General features: G+C 36.7%; 1 long non-coding RNA gene across 2 annotated transcripts; it reads right to left on the minus strand.

Moving 5' to 3' along the window:
- Nucleotides 1–13,819: 13,819 nt before the first annotated feature.
- LOC311299903 lies at nucleotides 13,820–17,058 on the minus strand. Of its 2 annotated transcripts, XR_014629209.1 has the most exons (5): nucleotides 16,986–17,058; nucleotides 16,061–16,162; nucleotides 15,187–15,350; nucleotides 14,995–15,091; nucleotides 13,820–14,229 (listed from the first exon to the last, which is right to left on the minus strand). It is a non-coding gene; the product is annotated as an uncharacterized lncRNA (long non-coding RNA). The 2 variants fall into 2 exon arrangements; XR_014629210.1 differs by lacking the exon at nucleotides 16,986–17,058 and having other exon boundaries at nucleotides 14,995–15,094; nucleotides 16,061–16,943.
- Between the last annotated feature and the right edge of the window lie 241 nt (nucleotides 17,059–17,299).

Genomic DNA, 17,299 nt, shown 5'->3' on the forward strand with positions numbered 1-17,299 from the left:
AACACCATCACTCAGGCCAGGGCGCCGTCAACTCGGCGGCTTTATGCCTCGAAGTGGTCGGTTTTCTCCGGCTGGTGTACAGCTCGGAGCCTATCACCTCTCGATTGTGAGGTGACGGAGGTTCTCTCCTTCCTACAGGAGCTGTTGGATAAGGGCAGATCCCCTTCCACGCTCAAAGTGTATGTGGCGGCTATTTCAGCGTTCTCCGGTTCAACGCTGGGTCAGTCACTGGGAAGGAATGATTTAGTCATCCGCTTCCTCAGGGGAGCTAGGAGACTGAATCCACCCAGACCTCCTTCAGTTCCTATGTGGGACCTTTCTACGGTTTTGGCGGCCATGAAAGGTGCCCCTTTCGAGCCTATCCAATCTATTAGCCTCAAACATTTGTCTTTCAAAACAGTGTTCTTGATGGCTCTCGCTTCGGTGAAGCGCATAGGCGACCTGCACGCGCTCTCTGTGAGCCCAGCGTGCTTGGAGTTTGGACCTAACGACTCTAAAGTCATACTCAAACCTAAGCATGGCTATGTGCCAAAGTCCCTCAACACACCGTTTCGGGCTCAGGTTATCTCCCTGTCTGCCCTGCCGGGATCAAGTGAGGAAGGGGACTCAAGTTTTCTTTGCCCCATTCGGGCTCTAAGAGCTTACGTGTCCCGCTCGGCTGTCTTCAGACAGACTGAGCAGCTCTTTGTCTCGTTCAGTGGACGTTCCAAGGGAATGGCTGTGTCGAAACAGAGCTTATCCAGATGGATAGTTGACGCCATAGCGCTGGCTTATACTACCAAGGGCCTCCAGTGCCCGTTGGGAGTTAGAGCGCACTCCACGAGGGGCGTTGCCTCCTCGTGGGCTTGGTCCAGCGGGATTTCCTTACAGGATATATGTACGGCGGCGGGCTGGGCCTCGCCGTCTACATTTATCAGGTTTTACAACCTAGAGGTTCCCGCCTTACAGGCTAAGCTACTATCGGTATAGCCGATTCAGCTGTCTAACTAGAACACTGAAATCGCATGCGCAACGCGCTGCCGACTGTCTTATGGGCAGAACTGTGTAAGACCCACATTTCCCACATTTAGTTCAGGTTCCCCCACCCTGTCTATGTGATGTCATATTCGCGTCTGCTGACGCAACCATATAAGGACAGAGGAATCCCCTCTTGTCTCTAGACTCTCTCTGTGAGGTCATGTTTTACGTCTGCGGACGTTACAATATAGGGAATTAAGGTTCCCCTCCCTTAATCCCAGGCTCTTTGAGTCTATCTGGTGATTATGCACTGTACACCTGGTTAGCTTCCAGTGATCGGTGTCTTTATCCCAGCACGCACGGCGTTTTACAAGGGGTTCCCGTAGCGTTTTTACAAAAACGCAGTACGAGAGGACTCTCGTAAGAGAACGTACTCGGTTACTAACGTAACCTCGGTTCTCTCTAGAAGAGGGAACGAGTACTGCGTTCTCTGCCGTGCGTACGGTTCACTCTGGTTCGCTTCGGCGATGAAAATCAAGTGAATAAGCCTTCTCGAGCTCCTTATATAGAGGTTAGCCACACCCGTCTCGGCGGGAAATGGCTAGGAGGGCGCGAAGCGTCCTCATTGGCCTGACGTCACCTCAGGCCTCGCTCGATAGGCTTATGCAGTTGCTGCAGAGCAGCCAATGAGCGAGCAAGCCGTCTCGCCATAGCTAAGCACTGCCGCAACGCGTTTTACATTTATGAAAATTAAGGATAATTTTTTGCTTCAGTATTTCGTGAAAAGAGACTTTTCCCGTAGCGTTTTTACAAAAACGCAGTACTCGTTCCCTCTTCTAGAGAGAACCGAGGTTACGTTAGTAACCGAGTACGTTTTACACTACAAGTTTACTGAGAGTACACTAAAAGAGTAAAAATAATATATAAATGGTAAACTATAAGCATGATGTTAAGTTCACTTAAAGAAAACTTGTAGTATAAAACTACTAAACTAGTAGTTTACTGAGAGTACTCTAAAAGAGTAAAAATGATATATAAATGGTAAACTATAAGCATGATGTTAAGTTCACTTAAAGAAAACTTGTAACTAGTAGTTTTCTTTAAGTGAACTTAACATTTTACTAATAGTTTACCATTTATATATTATTTTTACTCTTTTAGTGTACTCTCAGTAAACTACTAGTTTAGTAGTTTTATTCTACAAGTTTTCTTTAAGTGAACTTAACATTATACTTATAGTTTACTATTTATATACAATTTTTGCACTTGCAGTAGGCCTACAGTATACTACTATGTTCAAATGTTATTTTTTATACTTGAAAAATACCTTTAACTCTACTTTAATTTTAAAAAACATTTTATTAGCTTCATGCATCCTTTTTATCAACACTCGAATGTCAGTAAGTTTCATAAAGAAAGGCAACATTTTGTTAAAATGTTGAGAAAATAGTTGAGAAAATCACATTTTTGTCAAAGACCACGCCTTGATCAGATTCAGAAATGTGATCAAAACACAGGTGGAGTAGATCGAGTCCAACACCCCCAAAGCTTCACAGTCGTTTTCTCTTCATGGGTTAGGCCTACGCTTCATTTCATTTGGAAACATTAAGCAGTTTTGATTTACAAGCTGTTTAATGTTTGATGATCACATTATTTTACATTTGAGTGAGCAATCTTCTATCACATGTTTCAGCTTCTTCTTCTCCTATGTTTTGATCCGGAGATTCTGTACTAGAAGATGTGTCATAGCGCCCCCTACCGTATACCAGTGAAAACATGGATAGCTGGAAAATTCAGTCAATGGTGGGGAAAAGTTTAATTAAAGTAAATATGTACACTTCCAGTGAACTAGCCTACACAAAAATTCAGATACGCAGAATTAGAAACATATCTGTTTTATATCAACATTTTAATAAATATTTTCAAACAAAGTTTCATAAGACTGTATATGAAAAACGATGTAAAAAAAAGTATATTTATAGGCTACTCGATCAAAAGAGTTAACACAACTACAAGCCAAGTATACTTTGAATAATTAAAATTTTAAGTATATCTCGATCAAAAGATTGAGTACAAGTATAGGCCAAATATACTTGGACTTTTCTCTCAGTATAAGTCAAGTACACTTAAGTGTAATTAAGTATATTTTTGAGAAGTATATAAAATGTAGACTTGTTCTTTTTAGATGAAAAGAAGTATACTAATAGAACACTTGAATAAACTTATTTTCCATGATTATTTTATTTACTCTATAAGCTATTCCACCCGAAAGTTTGTTACTATATAAAGCTGAACATGTTAGTTTATAAGACGGTATGTAATATTATGTTTTTAAAAAAAGTATTTAATAAGCTACTCAATCAAAATAGTAAACACAAGTACAAGCCAAGAATACTTAGAATACTTAATTATACTTTTAAGTATATCTCAATCAAAAAGTATAGGCCAAATATACTTAGACTTTTCTGTCAGTATAAGTCAAGTATACTTAAGTGCAATTTGAAGTACATTTCTGAGAAGTACATAAAGTATATTTCTGAGAAGTATATAAAAAGTTGACTGAAAGTATACTTTTTTATTTTTAGTTTAAAAGAAGTATACTAATAGAACACTTGAATAAACTTCTTTTTCGTAAGGGCAGAGTTGGTCAATTCACTGCCATTCATAAATCCTCTTCTGTGGCTTCATGGGATAGTAAAGTGTCCACTGGATGCGCACTTTGGAATCTTGTCAGAAGTAGTATGTCATCCAGGTATTTTTCGTCTACTTTTTTATGAATACTGAATTCAGACATACTACACTTTTCACATACTGTTTTTTAAACTACTATAGGGAAGTATGCGAGGTTAAGCTTTATTCCGATGGTTCACTTTAGACACTCTACGATCTAGTAACTTTGCAACTACATGTCAACTAACTCTCAGTAGAATTTAGACTGTTGAAGACTGTTAGTAGACTAATAGTTTAGGGTTAGGTGTTAGGTTAGTAATAAGTTTCTATGTTTTAGCAAAGTTACTTATAGTCAGCAGAATGTCTAAAGTGGACCAACTAAAAGTGTTACCATATGCGATTTCATATATAGCAGCAACGTTTCATTAAATGTCAGAGAAAATCCTAATTGGCTGCTGCCCTTGTTAATAGCATAATGTTGTTTGGTGATGTGAAGAGCGAAAATTAGACTATACAAATAATTAATAATCAGTAGGTGTTATTCATAAGCATCAGCTTCCTTTTATTGCATGCATGTTCCTGTTTTCTTCTGTTTCCTTAATGTGTGTTAATAGTTTTCATCAGCTCACTCTTTTTGGTATGAAACATTTGTGACTTGCTGCATGCTAAGTTTTGCTCTACCCCTGCAGAACTGTATGCAAATATTCTTTCTCCTCCTCTTTGTTTTAGTATTAAGGGGAAAAGAAACAGCTTACTCTCTCACTTCTCAAACCATGGTCTCCTCATCTCTCTGGTTGTTTCTGCTGCTAGCAGCCGTCTCTCGTAAGTCTTCATAGTTTCTATAGAAATGTTTCATAATAAAAATTATTATATGGTTATACAAAATGTTTCCATGTCTCTAAGATGTCAGGCCATATTTGTTTTCCCAGGTGTCCACTGTGTTGAACTGACCCAGACTGAATCTATGGTCTTAAGGCCTGGTCAGGTTTTGTCACTGTCCTGTAAGATCTCTGGATATTCAGTGACTGACAGCAGCTACTGCACTGGCTTCATACGACAGCCTGCAGGAAAAGCTCTGGAATGGGTTGGAATGATATGTGGTAGCGGTAACACATATTACAGTGATAAACTGAAAAGTAGATTTGAAGTTACCAGAGACTCTTCCAGCAGCACAGTGACTCTAAAAGGACAGAATATGCAGACTGAGGACACATCTGTGTATTTCTGCGCCAGATATAGACACAGTGACACAGAACAGTTACTGCCTTGTTCAAAAACAACATTGTCACTCACCACATGAATAATTTCAGTTCCAGATTATATTCAATGTCCAAAGCATGTTCTAACCTTTGAAATTTGTTAGTAAAAGTTAAAATATTTATTTTTTATTTTTAAATAAGCAAATATTTCATTCATATCTGTCTTCACTACTTTCCACCCAAAAGCTCAGTACACTGACATAATCCTGCGTCCTATTAAATTGTGTTACAAGTAAATACTTGGCACATTTCACAAGAGGGCGCACTGCTCTCACATGTAGTCAAATCATGGAAAATACAATCTGATTCTCAGTAGAAAGATTCTCTAGATCTCTCTTTCCACTTCTAACACATTATTTCATGATAGTGAAGTCTCTTTTCATCGATATATAAAAAGTGCAATCTTCAGACAGAATAGATATAATTGCTGATACTGTGATCAGTGAATTGTTGATTTATCGATCCATTCTCATGAACCTCATGATTATGAAAGCTTGACTAACCATTAACCTAATTTTCTGCAGTAATGTTAATAGTGCACGCTTGATATTTGTATCTGTAAAGTACTAAAAGTGTGTGTTGTATTTCTGTGTCTGAGAGCAGCTTTTCTACTTACTGAACACAACATGACTTAAGGAAATATTTATTGCCTGTACAGTGACCAAATTTAAGGGATTCTGTGTATATTCCAAGATACCCCCAGAAATATAATGAATCAGAAAGGCTTTTAGATATCAGCATAGAATAAAGCCCAGAACACAAAAAGGCTACATTTAGTAAAAAGTAAATGTGTGTTCATATCTCTGTAAATTTGTAGCAAGACTTATAAAAACATTTATCACTTTAAATAATAATAATAATAATAATTACTATTATTGAAACAATAGAGAAATATTTGGAGACAAGAGAGTGTATATAAATAAAGTCACATTTACTGATGAGTTCCCCCTCAGGAAACACCTGTGTTTGGTTATTGCCTCTAAGAAAATAAGTGAATTTGCATGTATAGTTTCATAAGACTTGTTTAAACTCTATAACTATAATAAAGCATACATTTTGTTAAAGTAGCTATATCTAGTAACATACTCGCTCAAACATAAATGGAAGACATACAATCAAGAAATAGTTATTTTAAGTCTTCTCAGCAAATTGTATCAGAATCAAATTATGTGACCCTAATGACTGTAAAATAATTGTAGAGAAGATCATACTTTTTTTTTTTTTTTTTTTTTAAATACTGCTAATCAAACTAAACTAATTGTGACATTTCAATAAAACTGCATGATTAATCGGACCTCACCTGCATTTTTGCCTTCAGCCTCTCCATCTCCCTGCTCTGTATGAGGTTGTCTGGGGGTTCTATTTATGTTGTCTTTAGGTTGATAAGAGCTGTGTCCACTCTGACCCATTCCAATGCTTTCTGACCTACGATCATAAGACTTTCGGGGTTCTGGATTTTGCCATTCAATGTTGTCAAAAGATAGTTCAAAGGAAAAAGAAGTGCATGCCAAAACATTTAGAGACTGCTGAGGGAAGCCCTTAAAAGATTATGGAAGGTTCCAACACCCATAAAGACTAAGAACATTAGAGCAATGATTGTCACAACCAGAGCCACTGTGTTGGCCCTACATGCTCGCCGTTGCATGCATGCATGTGCATGTTGTGTGTGTGCATGTGTTATCGCATGCAGTTTTCTTGTATTGTTCTAAATGTGTGATGTGCGTTTCCATCAACTCCCACCTTTGTGGTGTGAAAACTTTGTGACCTATTTTCATTCTGGATGATACAACTTTGTGAACTGCAATGTCATACACAAGTAGGGGTGGTAACACTACACAAATTGATATGTGCAAAAGCATGCATTATAGCATAATGGGTTTATTCTTACCTATTTCTGTGGTGGAATTCAAATGTAACTTGCAGAATGTGTCTCTGAAAAAATCTCACTATAATGCACAGACAAGTGGAGTGATACAAACAATGAAAAGTCGCAAACCTGTTGGGCTTCATCCCTGGAAAGAATTTGAGGGCAGAACTAACGTTGCATAAAACATATACAGTAATGATTCATTATTCGTAGACTTTAAAATAAGAACATTCTGTACGGACTATTTTTGAAAGGGCAAAATTGTCAGACTAAGAACATTTTCAGTCTGAGTAAATATCAACAGCTTTCAAATATAGATTAAAACCAAAGTAAAATGAATTGCCTATTGAGACCAGTAACCAGTTGAAGTGCAGGTACAACTATCAAACAACATATCTAATCAGATTTTCTGTGCAAGCAGACGAAAAGAAAATGTGTTCGAGGAAACATACGTTTCATCCAAATCTAAAGACAAATATGATTAAATCAAATCAGTTTAATGAGAAAAGCATTGTTGTTTACGTCTTGCACAACTAAATGGCTGTGTCCAAATCTTCCTTCTTCTCTTTGTACAAAAGTGGAGTGTGTGTGTCTGTGTTTCATCAGGGGAAGTCAAATTACATTTATTTAAGCACCAAATCATGATCTTCTCATCAGCTATTCTACTGTTGGCAGCAGCTGCATCATGTGAGCTTCACTGATGGTTTATTTAAAGCACAAAATTAATGTCTTGACATACAAAATGTTTTGAGGCACAACTAATAATAACACATTAATCCATTGTTATTTTCAGGTGGTGTTTACTGTGTTGAGCTCACTCAACCTCAAGAGTCATTCTCCATTTGCAGGATTTCAGAACCAAGCTATTGCATTCACTGGATTCGTCAACCTACTGGAAAAGCACTGGAATGGCTGGGATATCTTTGCAGTAGTGGTAGCAGTAATATTAAATATTAATTAAAGCTGCAAGCAGCATTTATCAGGGTTCAAGCAGTTAAGGCCTTTAAGCACAAAAGCATCAAAAGTTATTACGTTTTATTTAGCAAGCATGTAACCACTGATATAATAGATGGAAAAGACCATTTACAGCCAATACAGGCAATTTACCATAGGAAATATATGGTTTTAAAGCTTTTTAACAGTTATAGTACCACCTATGGTCCGATCTCCATGAAATTGTGCATGCTAATTAAGGATGTTATGTCACATATGCTCACCAATTTTTTTTTAGGCTTTTTAGGATTTTGCCACGCCCATTTTATAAATGACCCTATTAAAGCCATCCAAATGCAAAAGTTCAACTTTTTTTTTATAATTATTGATCTAGAGAGTCCAGAGAATTGTCCTAGACTGGTTTGGTTCCGATCGGGCAAAAAACCTAGGACTAGTTTGCAAAAGTAGGTTTTTAACATGTTCACAAATATTTGTTGAACGGTTTGATTGACAGCAGTAGTTCTTGAGCCAAAGTTGTTCAGTATGAGGAGATCTATCAAATGATATGCATAATGTGTGGATGTGTGCAACACCACGTGATTACAGAGCCATACAACTCGTTAGCGCCAACTAGTGGCCGATTTGTTTCAAAATTCTTACAGACCTCTAGGGCCATAAGTCGAACATTCCATTGAGTTTTGTTCTGATCGACCTCCGTTAACCTTGTCTAATAGGTGCGCAACTTCATTGGCCGATGTCGGCCATGTTTTTTGAGATACGCCAATGTCCTCATAGACATACATGGCACCTTGGACCAAGACACTGCATACCAATTTTCCAACCTGGTCTCATAGGATTCCGTGAAATGTCCACGGGCCCTTAACTCAAAATCCGTGGAGCCATCACGGAATCGCCCCAAATTCCGTGATGCGGCCACGGATATTACTCCAGCGCAAGTCAATGACACTGACCTTCCGTGGTCCACACACGGATACCCGTTTCAATGACGGAGTACAGATCTCACTCAATGGACGTGCTTTCTCATTTGGAGACGCAACATTTGAAGTATTTGTTTCTTTTCCAACATCAAATGCCATAATGACGTTAACCTGACTGTTATTGTAGCTATTGCATTGTCCTGTCATCATAAAATTTCGGTTTGTTTCAGTTAGCCTAACCAAGTCCCGTGATGGCACCACGGACCTCAACAACCTGACCTCACTCATGGACGTTGTAATGTTGCTGGCTTGTTTAGGAACTTATAAGCTTTAGGTCGACTGTGTTGCAATGGCATGTAATTAACTTGACATTTTGTCTCGTCCTGTCATCATAAAATCCAGTTTGATGGCGTTTTACACCTATCGCTTGGCTATAGTGTATAGTCAGATCTAAAATCTGTGGTAGGAGCACGGAGTGAGTCTGTGGTGAGACCACGGATAACTCCAACGCGCAAGTCAATGACACTCATCTTCCGTGGTCCACACACGGATACCCGTTTCAATGACAGAGAACAGATCTCCCAATGGACGTGCTTTCTCATTTGGAAACACAACATTTTAAGTATTTATTTCTTTTCCAACACCAAATACCATAAAGACTTTAACCTCTCTGTTATTGTAGCTGTTGCATTGTCCTGCCATCATAAAAATTCAGTTTGATTCTGTTAGCCTAACTGAAGTCCCATGATGGCATCACGGACCTCAACAACCTGACCTCACTCACTGGATGTTGTAATGTTGCTGGCTTGTTTAGACACTTGGAAGCTTTATGTCGACTGTGTTGCAATTTTGTCTTGTCCTGTCATCATAATATCCAGTTTGATGGTGTTTTACACCTATTGCTTGCTTGGCTATAGTCAGATCTAAAATCTGTGATAGGAGCACGGATTGAGTCTGTGGTGGGACCACGGATAACTCCAACGTTCGTGATATGGTCACGTAATTTAATCTATTGATTCGTGCCACGGACACGTTTATTTAGTTATTTTTCGTCTTTCGTGATCACAGCTCGATTATTTCTGCCTGTCGGCTGCAGCAGAGAAGCTGTTTAATCAACATTTATTCACGAGATCTTATTATCGTGGTTTATGTATTTTTTTTATGTTATTATTTCGGTCTTATTGCCAGGGAAGCTGGATTGCTTTGCTGTTTATTGATATTTTTAAAATTATATTTTAGGAAATCGCGCTGAAGAAGTCTCGTTCCGAACACATCGCGATATTTGGCATCAGTTCACGTGTGTCAGCTGTTGGTAAGTAGCCTAGTAAATAAATACCTAAATACGCTGTCCTAATAATGTGTGATATAATGTATTTTCTGTTTGTCGATATTAATCTGCCATTATATCTGCCATTTCCACGGAGACTTTGCGTTTCATTGCTTTCTAATTCAAAATAGGGTGATTACACGTGACACTGCCTGTCACGTGACGTGCTATAGGCCTAGATATTCATATCAGATTAAAAATAGTACAATTAGTTCCAAAGTTGTATTTGTAGTAGAAGCACAGTAAAAACAACACATACCATGCTTTTACCACAGTAACATTAGTTTTACTGTGATAAGTGTAGTAAAAAGACAGTAATCACAAAACTTACCATGCTTTTACCACACTATTGGTAGTTTTAATGTGATACTTATTGTAAATGCACAGTAACCACAACACTTACCATGCTTTTACCACAGTAACCCTAGTTTTACTGTGATAGGGCGTGGTAAAAGGACAGTAACCACAAAATTTACCATGCTTTAAACCTCAGTAACCTTAATTTTACTGTGATTGGTGTAGTAAAGGACAGTAATCACAAAATTTACCATGCTTTAAACCTCAGTAACCTTAGTTTTACTGTGATTGGTGTAGTAAAGGACAGTAATCACAAAATTTACCATGCTTTTAATGCTTTATAATGTAACATCCAATATTTGTAAGGTAAATCAGTACTTTTTCCTTTAAATAATCCTATATATTGTACATAATGATATTTTCTTTTCTCTTTTTTCAGCTGAAAAGACCAAAGGGGCCTTTCGGACTCAGTCAGCCCATCATTGTTTGAGGAGAAGTAAACGGAGGAGACGGACAGCTGCAAAGGCAAATATTCGCAATGGTATGTATGTGTTGGTTTTAACCCTAAATCAAACATTTTATCAAGCATTTGTTGTTTCTTAAAACTTTTCTCACAAAACCCATAGCCCAATCAGTACAAACATAGTCTGAAAGACTTAATAATTCACAAGATTTAACAGGTTGTCAAATTCGTACGATACTCGTACATATTTGTATACTCATACACAATCTTGCAGCTTTTACTCCTAGTGCTGTCATTGGCTACTGCCTCAATTCCTGTACATATTTATCGCGATATTTGTAAATCAGTTGCGCCACTTCTTGGAAAGTTGTCGGATGTCACACACACTGTCAGAAAGTTTATATTAATTGCAAATTGGTCCCCGTCTGTTTATGTTCCAGTGATACATGATGTCTCTCCACACCTCATAACCTACCTCTGTTTGCAAGAGTGGAAAAGCTTATGTGACTTGTCACATGACATCAGATACTCGATTATTTTGTCATAATCAGATCAGTAATCTGATAACTGGCCCGTTTGCATGTAAATCATTTTCATATGATTATTGCTTGCTATTAAAGACATACTTTTATTCATAGAAATGACCATATATCAGTGAACTTATAACATAAAAATGCTTTTAACATTTAATTATGCAACACTCTTTACAGAAAACATATCCCACGGTTATGGATAAACTCACAACGTCATCATCAAGTCCTGTGCTGGGCACATTGGGCAACAAGTGTCCTCCAGCGTATTCGATCCGTGGCCAAGTTCTTCACATCTTCCCATGGGACTCTGACATTCTTCAGATCTTCGTGAAACATCTGTCTCCGTATCTTCCTTGGTCTTCCCTGTCTCCTGCATCCTCCTGGTGGTGTCCTGTCCACTTCATCACTGTGTTTGGGTGTTGTTGTTTGGGCATGCGTAGGATGTGTCCAGCGAGGTGCACCCTTTGCTCTGTCTCAGTTTCTGAAAGTCTTCATGTGGAGTCCCACTCCTCCTCAGGATCTCTTTGATATATGCAGAACCAATATTGAATATAGTAATTTATCTTTTTCCATATTGTTAAAGCATTTTGTTTTCTCTTTTCAGCTTCATAAACTGTACTTGATTTCTGCCTAATGCCTTTATAAAAAAGGGTCAGTGCTCATCAGGTGTTTTGCTAAAGGACATATTCATTGCATAGTTACGATAAAAGTGACCAATAATCACAAGAATATAGAATGAAAGTTGATAATGTAAAATGCTGTGCTTATGTTTTTGCCTATTTGTTCTTTAAAGCGACGAAACAAATTTTCACATAACAAAGTTGAATCTCATCTTTTGGTTTGTAAATATATAACTTCATCATAGCATTTTTTTTTTAACGTTAATGTATGTCACTATAATAGATTGCCCCTGTATCTGGATATTTTTAATTAACTGATTTTTATACTGTTGTGCAGTAGTTTTGGTGCTACATTTGTCTTTAAACAGTTTGACATTAAATATTGGAATAAGCTTTCAAAATTGTGTCCATTCATTGTGCTTTTGTTACATTTATTTGAATATAATTGATATACCTTTGACTATACATACACTGTAAATGTTAGAAGCACTTTAGTAGGCCTACATGCAATTATCTTTAATTAAAATACTGCAAAACTACTCCTGCTGTAGGACATTGCTTAGAAAAAAGTTTCTCTTTCAAATGTATTTATGCATCAGTCTAATAAAATAAGCAAATTTGTGTCATTGATCATGTGAACTCGTTTTTGGATGGTAACAACACAAAGGAGTCTTTTGTTTTTAAATATGAGTTTTATAATTTAATTAGAAATAATACATGTTTAGCAGCCTAAATATTCAATATTTAAGGTATCTATCCCTGCAGCCGGAACCAGAAGAGATCTGTCATCATTTACCATAAATGGGCATGTACTGTAAGTGTGACGCATTTGTTCAGCTGGGTTTTTATTGGCTGTGACTTTATCGCAGAACTCGCTGTGATTGGACAATCGTTTAACTCATATAAAACGGCGCTTCATGTGACAAAGTATGGTTTGGTATTATTATTACATTAGTTATACATTAAGCTAACTATAAAGTGTCTCTATAATGTGAGAAATTACTCCTTTACCGAGATCCTAACCCTAACCCTAAGCATGTCTGTACATTTCAATGAACTACAGAACAATGCTTCCTGTTCCACTGATAGAATGACAGAGATATGTGAGTAATGTAGTTTAAAACGTTTAGTAATAAAACAATAAATGTTAAATAAATCATATATTTAATGGACAACTGGATATCTAAATCTGTTCATTGTGCTAACCTTTATGACATATATGAGGGACAAGCTGAAATTTGATATTTTACTGTGAGCACTTTAAAAATAACTTTATGCCAGCTTTACATATATATCTGAAAACTGTGGCCAACATTATTTATTATACATAGCATAAGCAGTCGTCCTGCCGATTTTCTCTTTGATACACTAACCGGACTTTGAGTTACAGCCATTTGAAATGTGCATTTGTTTGCTCTTCTGGGGGCCATTGCTGGGCCGTACAATCTACACAGATCTACACACACTATTACTATTACACAAGGGTAATGCACCATTCAGTAAAACAACAAAAAAACAGTGCCAACATTTCCTTTTCACCCCCTCTGATTGCTGCTTATATGCCTGACATCAGTGATATATGCTTTCATTCGAAAAGCAGTAGATGTACTAGAATGATCAACATGGATCATCTTCAATTAAGCGTTAAGTATTTATAGCAAGATAGCCCACTGGAGCCTCTTGTTATTCACATAGCTTCCTTTTATTTCACTGCAAACTGGCATACATGCAAGTATGTGCAACTTTTGTTGCATTGTTGTCCCAAATATCATTAACCAGATCTACATTTTTTTATGTCCCAAGTAAAAGAATCTTGGTCATTAATTATATGTAGTAATTTATAAGTTATTAATTATATGTAGGCCTAGTTATTTATTAATTAATTAAACTAAAGAAATAAGAAATAAAAAATTTCTCAAATAAAAATTTCTATTTACTGTCCCAAACACCACTTTCAATACACAATAGTCACCATACTTTATTGGAGGACAAAGCATAAAGTTAATAAAGTAGCATAAAGACAAATGAGATTCAAGATAAATAAAAATGTGTCTTCAAAAATACATTAACATCATAATAGTCCATTCACAGCTGCTGAAGCCATAAAATTGGAGCCAGAGAATCATATTCAGCCACCTACAGAAAACAGATTTGATATTGTGTTGGAAAATAATGATTCATTATCACAGCTAAACTGGTTTCTTGCTCTTCCCTGTACGTCTCTATCGTGTTCGTGTTCTTCTTCCTCGTCTAAACAGTTTGTTCAGTTGAAGAACAGAAGATGTGATCACTGATGTGGTGTAGCTTTTCTCAGCCAGAGGAAGAAGTCTCAACATCCCATTGTCAGGCGTTCTCCAGTCCTGGTCTGAAAGTAAAACAGAAACCATTCAAATGAAGTTGTTTAATGGACAGTCGGGTCAGCTTACGTTCTGCGTTTTTTAAAGCAGTGATGGTTTACTCTGGCCCTCAGCGTCCACTGTCCTGCAGATTTAGCTCCGACCACAAACCCTCCTGCCTATTGTCTAGAAATATTTATTTATTTATTTTTTTATTTTTATTTTTTTCAAGCACACAATGAAAAAGTGTACAGTATGTACAACATAAGACAATAATCGAAAAACACTGATGATCCAACAAATAAACCTGAAGACTTTGGTTAAAATTTTCAGATGTGCTCGATTAGGGTTGGAGGTTAACTCTTAATTAACCTCAAAAAGTAGAATGCAAAGGGCCAGAGTTGCCTGTTCCTTACATAAATTTACAAATTTACAAAGCAGCAGTCAGTACATTATATAATATACACATTGAAGTATTATATATATATATATATATATATATATATAATATTGGAGCACATAATATAAGCTAAGTACTGAACAAAAACTGTTTTACCCATATCAACAGCAACCTATTTTAAAAGATTTTTAAGAAAGGCATGGTCTCTTTTGAGCCTTTGCCAGTGATGCTTGATTTCTTTCCAGACAACATACTCTTCTGTCACTTGTTTCAAGAGCTTCACATGATCAAAAACCAAGTGATAACCTGTACAATGTAAATTTGTCAACATCAAATTATGTACTACATTTTACAGCATTGTTTCAATTCAAGACATAACAATGGACTCGCTCACTTTTCTGTCTTCTTTGGGCACAAGATGTTCCCTCCTCACCCGAAACAAAGGACTTATTCGATTAGCTTGCGTTGATATATGGACTGGTCTTCCTTCTCTGCTGTAAAAAGAGGAAAGTCTCGACTTACTCTATGTGCAATTACTATTGTTCTTGAAACATAAATTAAGACAGTATTAAATAAGTTAATTTACCATATGATTCAGGAGAAAACATTTGATGAGTAAATTCTGACTGAAATATTCTAGAAACTTCATCTGGAAAGGGCTGATCACGGCAAGATTCGCTGCGACTCACTAGTAGCTCTTGTAATGGTTGGCTCTTAAAAGAGCTGTTGAGTTTGATATTGGTAGTAATCCTGCAAAACAGAAAGGAAGGTAATTTTAATACATTACTTGCAAATAGTCAGTTTATAACTGTATGATATGTTTTCTGTAAAGAGTGTTGCATAATTAAATGTTAAAAGCATTTTTATGTTATAAGTTCACTGATATGTGGGCATTTCTATGAATAAAAGTATGTCTTTAATAGCAAGCAATAAGCATATGAAAATGATTTACATGCAAACGGGACAGTTATCAGCAGTGTTACTGCTCTGATTATGACAAAATAATCGAGTATCTGATGTCATGTGACAAGTCACATAAGCTTTTCCACTCTTGCAAACAGAGGTAGGTTATGAGGTGTGGAGAGACATCATGTATCACTGGAACATAAACAGACGGGGACCAATTTGCAATTAATATAAACTTTCTGACAGTGTGTGTGACATCCGACAACTTTCCAAAAAGTGGCGCAACTAATTTACAAATATCGCGATAAATATGTACAGGAATTGAGGCAGTAGCCAATGACAGCACTAGGAGTAAAAGCTGCAGGATTGTGTATGAGTATACAAATATGTACGAGTATCGTACGAATTTGACAACCTGTTAAATCTTGTGAATTATTAAGTCTTTCAGACTATGTTTGTACTGATTGGGCTATGGGTTTTGTGAGAAAAGTTTCAAGAAACAACAAATGCTTGATAAAATGTTTGATTTAGGGTTAAAACCAACACATACATACCATTGCGAATATTTGCCTTTGCAGCTGTCCGTCTCCTCCGTTTACTTCTCCTCAAACAATAATGGGCTGACTGAGTCCGAAAGGCCCCTTTGGTCTTTTCAGCTGAAAAAAGAGAAAAGAAAATATCATTATGTACAATATATAGGATTATTTAAAGGAAAAAGTACTGATTTACCTTACAAATATTGGATGTTACATTATAAAGCATTAAAAGCATGGCAAGTGTTGTGGTTAATATGCATTTACAACAAATATCACTTTAAAATTATCAATACAGAGGTAAAAGCATGGTAAATTTTGTGATTACTGTCCTTTACTACACCAATCACAGTAAAACTAAGGTTACTGAGGTTTAAAGCATGGTAAATTTTGTGATTACTGTCCTTTACTACACCAATCACAGTAAAATTAAGGTTACTGAGGTTTAAAGCATGGTACATTTTGTGGTTACTGTCCTTTTACCACGCCCTATCACAGTAAAACTAGGGTTACTGTGGTAAAAGCATGGTAAGTGTTGTGGTTACTGTGCATTTACAATAAGTATCACATTAAAACTACCAACAGTGTGGTAAAAGCATGGTAAGTTTTGTGATTACTGTCTTTTTACTACACTTATCACAGTAAAACTAATGTTACTGTGGTAAAAGCATGGTATGTGTTGTTTTTACTGTGCTTCTACTACAAATACAACTTTGGAACTAATTGTACTATTTTTAATCTGATATGAATATCTAGGCCTATAGCACGTCACGTGACAGGCAGTGTCACGTGTAATCACCCTATTTTGAATTAGAAAGCAATGAAACGCAAAGTCTCCGTGGAAATGGCAGATATAATGGCAGATTAATATCGACAAACAGAAAATACATTATATCACACATTATTAGGACAGCGTATTTAGGTATTTATTTACTAGGCTACTTACCAACAGCTGACACACGTGAACTGATGCCAAATATCGCGATGTGTTCGGAACGAGACTTCTTCAGCGCGATTTCCTAAAATATAATTTAAAAAATACCAATAAACAGCAAAGCTATCCAGCTTCCCTGGCAATAAGACCGAAATAATAACATTAAAAAAATACATTAACCACGATAAGATAAGATCTCGTGAATAAATGTTGATTAAACAGCTTCTCTGCTGCAGCCGACAGGCAGAAATAATCGAGCTGTGATCACGAAAGACGAAAAATAACTAAATAAACGTGTCCGTGGCACGAATCAATAGATTAAATTA

This window comes from Rutilus rutilus, assembly GCF_951802725.1.
Source record: "Rutilus rutilus genome assembly, chromosome: 1".
NCBI classification, from domain to species: domain Eukaryota; kingdom Metazoa; phylum Chordata; class Actinopteri; order Cypriniformes; family Leuciscidae; genus Rutilus; species Rutilus rutilus.